This window comes from Elephantulus edwardii, unplaced genomic scaffold (genome assembly GCF_000299155.1).
Source record: "Elephantulus edwardii isolate Elephantulus edwardi_28Jun2011 unplaced genomic scaffold, EleEdw1.0 scaffold00042, whole genome shotgun sequence".
Lineage (NCBI taxonomy): Eukaryota > Metazoa > Chordata > Mammalia > Macroscelidea > Macroscelididae > Elephantulus > Elephantulus edwardii.
The window spans coordinates 17827271-17838871 of NW_006399792.1; the positions used below are offsets into that span (position 1 = coordinate 17827271).

An 11601-nucleotide genomic window follows, 5' to 3' on the forward strand; every position below is an offset into this window, starting at 1 on the left:
CAGGATAGAGCAGGGTTTAGGGCTGTTGTGCATAGGGTCGCTATGAGTCGCAAACGACTCGACGGCACAACAACAACATGAGTCGCAAGGGACTCAATGGCACATAACAAGTACAATTCTGACATACATTTCGGTTTTTTCTTTCTCATCTCTCTTTGTAATGACCTTTGGCTCTCTTCCTGGATGATATTCTTTTTTCTAATTCATGTAGTATTTCATTTGCTGACCTCTTTGAGACATAACAAAATTTATGTTGATGAATGAAGCTTCCCATACTGAAATGTCATTCAACATGACAAATTCCTAAGAAAAAAAAATTTTTATGTAGTCCCTTTATTTTGAGGAATCAACATGCAAAAATTGCATTTAGTTGGTAAAATTCAGGTTACAAAGATAAATATTAAATACTGTACTGTGGTTCACCAGAGACCTAAGTTGGGAGTCATGCTTCACACTGAGAGACAATGGGGGTAGAGGTGTGCATCCCAGAGCTAGGCAAAGATTTAAGATTCAATGACTCACACATACTTTAGCCTTTCTGAGAAACTACAGATGGGATACATAGAATAAATAATTCTGTAATATGGTGATCTCAGTCCATTAGAGATAATCATCCCATTTAAACCATACAAAGTTAACTGCAATTGTTTCTGATCACCAAAAAGCAGATTCACAGTCAATCACAGCTCCACAGGAAATACTACTCAAATCTCTTATATTCAAAAATAGAGTTTAAATCAGAAAGGCTTACAATAAACCATACTTGTTATTCAAAATTGCTTTTAGATATAATTGTGCATAATTCATTCCAGAGACCCTATTTTCTCTTTTAAGTTGACAGCACAAATGTTTATGCTCCAGAAGTAATCTTAATTTAACAAACTGTTTTTATTTCATTTTCTCTTAAAGAAAGAGTAATTTAAGGGAGATATAGCCTCTCCTGATACTTCATTTTCAAATTACAGATACAAAATTACTAGAGAAAGACGTCTCTATTTTATCCACCATAAAATAATCTGCAAAAGTGTTCCTAAAGTAGAAGAGTATCTTGTCAATTTCCAAAAATAAATAGACTCTCAAGTAAACATTAAAAATCAAAGTACAAAAAAAAATCTCTAATTTTGAATAGCTTGTTCAGTTACATAAAGTATTTCCTGTCCCAAAACTTTCTCAAATTCAAAAGACATTTACTTCCTAAACATGACTATCTTCCGTTTGAACCAGTCAGTCTGTTTCCATGGCAACACTGCAGGATTCCTTGGCTACCACAAGTCATATTAGTTGACTGTGGAATTTCTCAATCTTCTTTACATCCTGAGCTTGGTCTGTTCTATACACCAAATGAACTAAATCATCTCTTACTTTAATACACAGACCCCTGAGTAAGCCTGTATTCGAGAACCATTTAGGCCTTCACGGGGTCAGCGAAGTAAAGCTTCTTGGCTGCAAAGAGAGAGGCAAAGGAGTCAAGACCATGCAGCTTAAGGTGGCGAGTGGCAAGTTGGGCCTCCCACCGACGAACCTCTCTACTTCCAGCCCAATGGATAATATTCTTGATGTCATCCAACAGACCCTCCAGTCTTTGATCACTGGCAGTCAATGCCTCAAACTTGTTCTTAAGATGATGTTTTCATTCAAATGGGTTAGACTCAAGATTGCATTTTGGTACTTATGGATTTGTTTAATTTTATTCCATTTCAATTTAAACTTGAACATAAGTAATTGATGCGATCGATGTTCCACAGACAGCACTTGACTTCATTCTGACTCCTGCTATTGAACTTCTCCAATGACACTTTCCACAGATGTTGTCAATCTGATTCCTGTGCAGTCCATTAGGCAAGGTCCATGTGTAAAGTTGCCTTTTGTGTTTCTTTTAAAAGGTATTTGCAATGAATAAATCATTTAAATCACAAAATTCAATCATTCACTCTTCAGTCTCATTCTGTCACCATATGTATATTTTCCACTTCCATCCTATGACTCTGTCTTCATTATTTCCAACTTTTACATTCCAGTCACAAATAATTATTAATGCATCTTGATTGCATGTTTGATCAATTTCAGGCTGCAAAAGCTGGTTGTTGTTATGTGTCATTGAGTCACCTGTGACTTATAGTCATCCTATGGACATTAAGCTGAAGGAACTTAAAAAATTAAAGGCATGAGTTGAAATGCTTAAGGATGCTATGAGCAGAATATTGAATGATTCAGGAAGCATTATACAGTCATTGTACCAAAAAGAATTGGCTGGCACAGGAGAATTTCAAGAAACAACATATGAGCAAGAGGCAATTATGATGAAGGAGGAAGTTCAGGCTGCTCTGAATGACATGGCAAATATAAAGCCCCAGGAATTGATAGAATATCAATTTATGTATTCCAGCAAACAGATGTTGCCCTGAATGTGTTCACCAAGTTGTGCCATGAAATCTGGAGGACAACTACTTGGCCAACTGACTGAAAGAGATCATTATTTATTCCCATTCCAAAAAAAGGTGACCCAACACGGTGTGGAAATTATGATACAATATCACTAATACCACACACTAGCAAAATGTCATTGTTATTGTTATGTGCTGTCAAGTTGTCTGTAACTCATAGCGACCCTATGTACAACAGCCCTGAACCCTGCTCTATCCTGTGTCAATCTCACTGTCTCTGACACACCTACTCTCATTACCCTAGTCACTGAATCAGTCCATCCCATAGAGGGTCTTCCCCTCCTGTGCGGCCCCTCTACCATCCCAAGCAAGACGTCTTTCTCCAAAGACTGGCCCCTCCTTGCAGCATGTCCCAAGTATGTCAGATGAAGCTTCAGAATCTTTGCCTCCAAGGAGCAACCTGGTTTAAACCCTCTCCAGGATGAACCTTTTAATTTTCTTAGCAGTCCATGGTATATTCAATATTCTTCTCCAACACCACTGCATCAATTCTCCTTCTATCCTCCCTAGTCATTGTCCAACTCTCCGATGCATAGCAAGTGCTTTCAAAGACCACAGCCTGTATTAGGCACAGCTCAGTCTCCAGACCTACATCCTTGCTCTTCAGTACTTAGGAAGGGTCCCTAACAGCACACTTTCCCATCACAATAGGTCTTTTCATTTCCTGGCTGCTAGTGCCAAGAATGTTGACTGTGGAGCAAAGCAAACTAAAGCCATGAACAATCTCAATCTCTTCACCATCCATCATGGTGCTGTCAGTTGGCCCAATGGTGAGAATCTTTGTTTTCTTTATATTGACCTTCAATCATTATTGAAGGTTGAGGTCCTCGACCTTCTGCAGCAAGCACTTCAAGCCCTCCTCAGTTTCAGCAAGTAGGGTTGTGTTATCTGCATAACGCAGATTGCTGATGAGTTTTCCTCCAATCCTGATGCCACATTTCTCCTCATAGAGCACAGCCTCCCAGATAATCTGTTCTGCATATAGATTAAAAAGGTATGGAGCGAGGAGACATCCCTGGCATACACCCTTCCCAATTGTGAACCATGCAGTATTCCCTTGCTCTGTTCTGACGACTGCCTCTTGGTCCAAGTATAGGTTTCACATTAGAATGATCAAGTGTTCTGGGATTCCCATTCTTCTCAGAGTCAGCCACAGTTTGTTATGATCCACACAGTTAAACGCTTTTGCATAATCAATGAAACACAGATAGACATTCCTCTGGTATTCCCTGCTTTCAGCCAAGGTCCATCTAACATTAGCTACAATATCCCTAGTACCATGACCCCTACTAAAGCCAGCCTGCACTTCTGGCAGTTCTCTGTTGATGTGTTGTTCTAGTTGCTTTTGGATAATCTTCAGAAGAATCTTGCTTACATGTGATATCAATGATATTGTTCGATAATTTCCACACTCTGTTGGGCACCCTTTTTTTTTTTAAATGGGAACAAACATAGATCTCTTCCAGTCAGTTGGCCAAGTGGTTGTCCTCCAGATTTCTTGACACAACTTGGTGAGTGCATTTAGGGCAGCAACTGTTAATTGGTATACAATCAATTCCTGAGGACTTATTTTTTGTCACTTTCTTCAAAACAGCTTGAACTTCTTCCTTCATCACCATAGGTTCTTGCTCATATATTGTTTCATGAAATTCTTCTGTGTCTGTCAATACTTTCCGATACAGTGACACTGTTTATTCGTTCCATCTTTTAATACTTCCTGGATCATTTAATATTCTGTCCAAAGCATCCTTAATTAGAGCAACTCGAGGTTTGAATTTGTTCTCCAGTTTCTTGAACTTAAGAAATGCTGAGTGAGTTGAGCCCTTTTGATTTTCTGAAATATGCTCCTTGCATATTTCATTTTAACAGTTTTCTTTGTCTTCCCGTGCTGCCTTTTGAAATTGACTGAGCAAAATCCTACTGAAGATTATCCAGAAATGACTGAACAGTACATTGATAGAGAACTACCAGAAATACAAGCTGGGTTTAGAAAATGTTGTGACACTAGGGACATTATTGCCAATGTCAGATGAGTCTTGGCAGAAAACAGAAACTCCCAGAGGAATGTCTATCTGTGTTTCATTTACTATGTAAAATTATTTGACTGTGTGAATCACAATAAATTGTGGCTAACCTTGATGGAAATGGGAATCTCAGAACACTTGATTGTGCTTATACAAAACATATTCTTGGACCAAGAAACAGTTTTCAGAACTGAGCAAGGAAGCAACACATGGTTCAAAATCAAGAAAGGAGTGCGTCAGGGACGCGTCCTTTCCCCTACCTTTTCAATCTATATGCAGATAAGATCTTTCAGGAAGCAGGGCTTTATAAGGAGGAGTGTGGCATCAAGATTGGAGAGAAGACTCATTAGCAACCTATGAAGTGCAGATGACACAACCTTATTTTCTGAAACTGAAGAAGACCTGAAGCATTTGCTGCAAAAGGTCAAGGACTGTAGTCTTCAATTTGGATTAAAGATCAGCATCAAAAAGACAAAGATCCTCACCACTCAGCCAACTGGCAGCACCATGTTAAATGGAGAAGAGATTGAGGTTGTTAGTAATTATAGCTTTTTTGACTCCACAATCAACACTCTTAATACCAGCAGTAGGAAATCAAAGATTAATTGCATTGGGAAAATTTGCTGTCATGGACCTCTCCAGAGTGCTGAAGAGCAACAGTGTTGATCTAGATACAAAGGTGCACCTAATCCAGGCCATAGTTTTCTCAATTACTTGTTACGCTTCAGAAAGTTGGACAATGACTAAGGATGACAGAAGAATATGTGTCTTCGAGTTGTTGTGCTAGAGAAGAGTCTTGAACATATCATGGACTGACAAGTAAACAAATCTGTCTGTCTTGGGGAGGGTGAAACCAAGTTTCTCCTTGTAGGCTAGGATTTTGAAACTCTGCCTCACTTACTTTGGGCATGTGGCCATGAGAGATTGGTACTTGGAGAAGGCTATCATGCTCAGAAGGGTGGGAGGACAGCACAGGAGAGCGAGACCCAGGATGAGATGGATTGATACAGTAATGGGAGCTAGGGGGTTGGTGTGTCAGAATTAGTGAGACTGGCCCAGGACAGGGAGGGATTCAGAGGTGCTGTACATATAGCATCATTATGTATCGAGGGCAAGTCAAACAGTGACATTCTATAACAGGTTTGGAAGCAGGAGTGGCATCCACTTTCTAAACAACTTGCCTCTGGAAACTATGAACTTTGATAAATGTTGATAGTTGTAGAGGGGCTTCAAGCCTTTTGTTCATAAGGTCGCTATGAGTCATACTCAACTCAAAGGTAATCAACAACAACAAAAAAACAATATATAACAATGAAAGTTTCCTTTTTTTTTTACTTTTCAAATAGAAAAGTGAAGGGAGGGTGGGTAGGGAGGAAAGTGTGCAATAATGAATGAATGAGGAGGGAGAAAGAACAACAACATATGGAGAAATCACTTTATCATCTCCATCAAACAGATGTATTTTCTAGATCCATTTTCCTCTATGCAAGCTAACCATATTTTGGGGCAATTCAAATTTCTTATTTCTTAAAAATTTGAAATGCTTAGATTAAAATAGACACTTGGTTCACTATGGGCAATTTACTATTAATGGTAAAGAATTCTTTTAAGATTGATCATAACAAAGAAGAATTCTTGTTGTATATTTGAAGGTGGTATCTCTGATCCATTAACATCTGTGTGACAGATTACCTTGTGGAAGCAAATTTTGAAGGACAGAAACAATTTTTAAGGGCATCCATTAAAATCGAGACAAGGCACAAAATTTGGTTTTTCTTGTTTCCTTATAAACTGCTTATTCAGTTGAAAAATGTGCAAGCTACTATAATTTTCATTACTTATAGTGCCTTTGGTGGGTTGATTCAGAAAATGAGTTGGGTAATAATAATAATACACCTTGTAAGAGGCCACAGATGGAATAATAATTTCTCATGCATAGCAACTAATCTGTTATTCACTTTGGGCCCTCACTAGATTTCCATACTAATGAACGATATTAGAACACTTAACTATGGGAAGCCCCTATTTCTACTCCTACAAGTCAGATGTTATGTAAATAGCAAGTGACAAAAAGATGCACAGGCTTAAATTTTACATTTTCTTTAAGGTAACTTGAAAAAGGCCAGCATTTTAAAAACATAAATTATGCAATCATTTGTATTTGTTGTGGAACATTTTACCCTAAGATGTTGAATAAATTTGATTCCACTTCTGCACAAAAATAATCCTGTAAGAAAATATACATAGTGTTGATGATGATACAATTATGAATGTAATTAGAAACACTGAACTGCACATTTTAAAACAGTCAAAATTGGACAAAGTGAAATTTCAAAAACTGACCCAAAATTCCTTCAAAATAGATGAGGACTTGGGGGAGAGGGGAAGAATAACATAATGGAGGAAACATTTTTGAAATAAAATATCTGGCTCCCAGACATACTCATTGATGGATCTTGAACAAACAATTTACTGAACCACTATGTAAATAAGTTAATATCAGGGAACTCTGGAGGCTTAGTGTTAAGGAGTTGCATTGTCAACCCAAAGGTATGCAGTTTGAATCCACCAACTTCTCCCAGACTGAAAGATGAGCTATCTCCACCCATGTGATTAACTGCTCTGAAAATCTTCTATGAGGGTACTATGAGTGTTTCAACTTGATGGCACACAACAATAATAATGATATCAGTCAAACTAACTTCAGAAGGTTGTTCTGTTTTTAAGGTTTCCACAAGTTTAATAAAATGCAAACTTATAAATTGAATTTAAAGATATTTTCTTCTGGGCGAGATGTTTTAAATGGACAGAAAATCATAAAGTTAGGAATAGTTCCTAGTATCTTATGCAAAGAATGCACATTTCAATCTTTGTTTATAACACCTTCACCTTCCCCCTTACATTGTTTAAGGTTTGCAGAATCCGGGCATTAACAGAATCAATCACATTAAAATTAGTTTTATATTTAAAAAAATCACTTTATTTCATTTGGATAATTTTAACTTCTTCTTCCCTCTCTTTTTGCTAAGAATTTTTTGTAATTTGAGTGAGAATTTACAAAGCAATTTCAATACCCTCAACATCATGAGAGCTCCCTAATCTGAAAGTGGGAATATAGATTCCTTGCAGTGTAATCAGTTCCCACTTTCTGATTAGAAAGCTCAGGTAGTGTAATCCATAAAGAGTTGGTCTGCTAACCCAAAGGTGGTGCCTCTCTCTCTCTTCCCCAGTTCAAATCCAAAAGCAATTCCTTGGGATAAAGATGAGCAATGTCGAGAGATTTACAGCCTCCAAACTCCTGAAGGATCACCTCTAGCTTTTCAGACTTGATAGCAATGGCTTTGCGTCTTTTTTGAGTAATTCTGATTTCCATTAATCTTTCCGTGTCTTTCTTTTCATCAATGATACTGTACTGATAGTTTTCTTATTGTATATTACCCTTCCCTTCACCCATCTTGATTTGTTTCTACCTCTGGTAACCTAGGAGCTCTGGTGGCCTAGTGGTAAGAGCTGTGCTGCAACCTCAAAGGCACCAGGTTCAAATCCTCCAGCTTTTCTGTGGGAAAAGGATAGACAATCTCCTGTATGAGTCGATTCAAACTTGACAGCAAACAACAATTGGTAGCCTAGTGAGTAAGAGTTGCACTAATCAATTAAAGGAGGCACCTTTTTTACAATTCTAACCCAACAGCTGCTTTACAAAATAAAGACAGGAAATATCCTCCCCTGAGATATAGTCTCAGAAAACCCAACTGGAGAGTTAGCTGAAAGTCAGTTCTGACTTTATGGTAATGAGTTAGTTAGGTTTGTGGGGGTTTTTTTCTAAAAAAATTTTTTAAAGTTTTACAAGTTCCGGAGAGGTTTGTCCGTAGCACCTGGCTGGGGCTTGGCCATAAGCATCCGGTCTTCATCAATACCGGTGAGGAAGCTCAGGCTGCTTACCTACGAACTTACCTAAAATCAAAAGGGGCTGAAATTTCAGAAAAAAAATTCAGAAGGTGGACTTCATACAGATTTAGCTCAAATTCTGGAAGCCTGTGATGTATGTCTGAAAGAGGATGATGAAGATGTTGAAAGTGTGATGAACAGCTTGGTGTTCCTCCTCTTGATCCTGGAGCCACACAAGCAGGGTGCTCTGATTGGAAAGCTTATGTGAAAAGCTAGTCAAAGTTCCGGAAGGTGAATGCCCATACCTGAGGCTGCAATTGCTCAGCAACCTTTTCTGTGGGATGGATAAGAACAATCCTGTAAGATACACACACAGTGTACTATAGCCTCATAAAAGCTTCAGCATCTTGTGGAACCATCCAGTATATCCCAACTGAACTGGATCAGGTTAGAAAATGGATTTCTGACTGGAACCTCACCACTGAGATAAAGCACACTCTTTTAAGGCTATTTTATGAGGCACTTGTGGATTGTAAGAAAAGTGATGCTGCTTCCAAAGTCATGGTGGGATTTTTGCTGGGCAGTTACACGGAGGATAATGCTTCTCAGGCTACAGTTAATACCCACAGGTGTATTGTTTGACCATTGAAACACCCAAATGGATTCCTCGTTGACCATCTTCTAACTTTAAAATCAGTAAAGTTTTTGAAAGGTGAGCTTTTTCATGATCTTTTATCCATTTTTCTAGGTACTAAATTAGCATCATATGTTACGTTTTACCAGAATAATAAAGACTTCAATGACTGACCTGGCCTTTTGCATGACTAAAACATAGCAAAAATGAGACTACTTACTTTTATGGGAAAGGCAGTGAAAAACAAAGAAATTTCTTTTCCACCCAAGCAGATATATGCACACCCATGTTTATCCCAGCTTTGTTCACAATAGCAGAATTGGAAACAACCTAAGTGCCCATCAACAAACGAATGGATAGAGAAGCTGTGGTATATTTACATAATGGAATACTATGCTGCATTGAAAAAGAAGGAACTCATGAAATATTATACAAAATGGGTGACTCTGGAGGACATTATGCTGAGTGAAATATCTCAGTCATAAAAGGACAATACTGCGTAGTTCCACTGTTATAAAATGGGACTAACATCGGGTTTGGGGGATACTGAGAAAGATTGGATAAATAATGTATACTGCATTGACTCAGGTGAGGGAGAGAACTGTTTAAAAGGATATATGATTAGGTATTATCGTCATGACATGAGTCCAGAACAGAGGTTGCATAGTGGAGTGGACTTGGGGGGAGGAATTGTATAACAATGAAAGAATATTTCTTTTCCTTTTCAAAGAGAAGAGCAAACTGGGGTGGGGGACAGGGAGAAAAATGAAACAATGAATGAATGAATGAAAATCCAATGTCTCTGTAAATTTTCATTAAAATTAATAATAATTTTTAAAGGGGAAAAAAGAAATTTCTTTTGGCATAATGCAGCAAGAACTTCAGATTGGAGCTGATGATGTTGAAACATTTGTTAATGATGAGGTAAGAACTAAAATGGTCTCCTGCAAAATTGATCAGACCCAGAGAAAAGTAGCTGTCATCCATAGCACACATGGGACAGTTGGAAAACAGTGGCAACAACTGTCTGACACACTTAATGACTGGAAACAAAACTTAAACAGAGTGAAAGCCTTCCGAGTCTTTCTGATATTTGAATTTTTTTCAAACCATGTTGTTAATTTGGAGAAGGAAGAATCTAAATTATAGTAAAATATTATTAAATGAAATTTTAACTGCAATATGAATCTTTGTCTCAAATTTATAATAAAATAAATCTCAAATTCTAAAAAAAAAAATAAAGTTTTACCTTTTATAATCTACTTTATTCCCCATACCTCCCTTTCCACTCTGATAGCCACCCAACAAAAAGTCTATTTGTATGGAACTTTTCCTTATCTGTTTAAATAGAGATCTTATAAAATATTTTTTCCTTTGGTGACTTATTTGACACAGCATAAATCTTGTGGATTCGTCTACATTATGCAGTATTTAACGTTTTATTGTTTGCTGGTTTAGAGTTTTATTAATATTTTTTTCATTGTTCAACAGTTTCTTCTCCCTCCTCGTCAACTCTTCCAACCCAACCCAAAATGTACCCCTTGTTACAGACTTTATTGGTTTTTGTTGTTTGTTGTTGTTGTGATGTGACATCAAGTTGCCTGTAACTCATAGTTACCCTATGTACAACAGCCCTAAACCCTGCTCTGTCCTGTGCCAATTTCACTCTCTGACACACCCACCCCGATTACCCCAGTCACTGAATCGATCCACCTCATAGAGGGCCTTCTCCCTCTGCTCTGTCCCTGAACCTTCCCAAGCATGGTGTCCCTCCTTGCAACATGTCCAAAGTATGTCAGACGAAGCCTCAGAATCCTTGCCTCCGAGGGGCAACCTGGTTTAACCCTCTCCAGTATGAACTTGTTTGTTTTCTTAGCAGTCCACGGTACATTCAATACTCTTCTCCAGCACCACAGCTCAAAGGCAGCAATTCTCCTTCTATCCTCCCAAGTCATTGTCCAACTCTATTGCTTTTTAGTGTTACATACCATTGTGTGAATGTACTATAGTTTCTTTATCTATTTGTCTATTGATGGATACTCGGGTTGTTTCCATCTCTTTCCTATTATAAATAAAGCTGCAATGAACAAGAATTAGTCATAGCTCTTATTTCTTTAGGATATATGCCTAAGAGTGAACTGATGGATAAAAGAGTATTTCTATTCCCAGATCACATTTCACATTCCCGTCAGTCACAGTTTCAATTTTCCTACAATCTCAGTAGTGTTTGCGGCTTACTGTTTACGAATTTGCTTTTGTTGTTGGGGTGAGAGTCTAGCTCATTATTGTTTTGATTTATACCTCTCTTAAAAAACCTACTTTTGACATGTTATTAGGAGGGTCAATCTGTGGAAAAAGATATCGTATTTGGAAAGGTAGAGGGTTAGTATAAGAGAGAAAGAACTTCAACAAGATAGATTGACATAATGACTGCAATAATAGCCTTGAGCATGGCACATACAGTGAGGGTGGATGGTGCAAGATAGGATAATTTCCAATTTGTTGTGCACGGGTTTGCTATGAGGTATAGAACACTCATAAGCATCTAACAACAATAATCTTGAGCATTTCCTTACATGTTTGTTGGCCCATTGAATGTTTTCTTTGATGA

At 37.8% G+C, this 11601-nt stretch overlaps 1 pseudogene; it reads left to right on the forward strand.

Moving 5' to 3' along the window:
- LOC102852470 overlaps positions 1–10139 on the forward strand; it is a 143794-nt pseudogene extending 133655 nt beyond the window's left edge.
- Positions 10140–11601: the final 1462 nt, after the last annotated feature.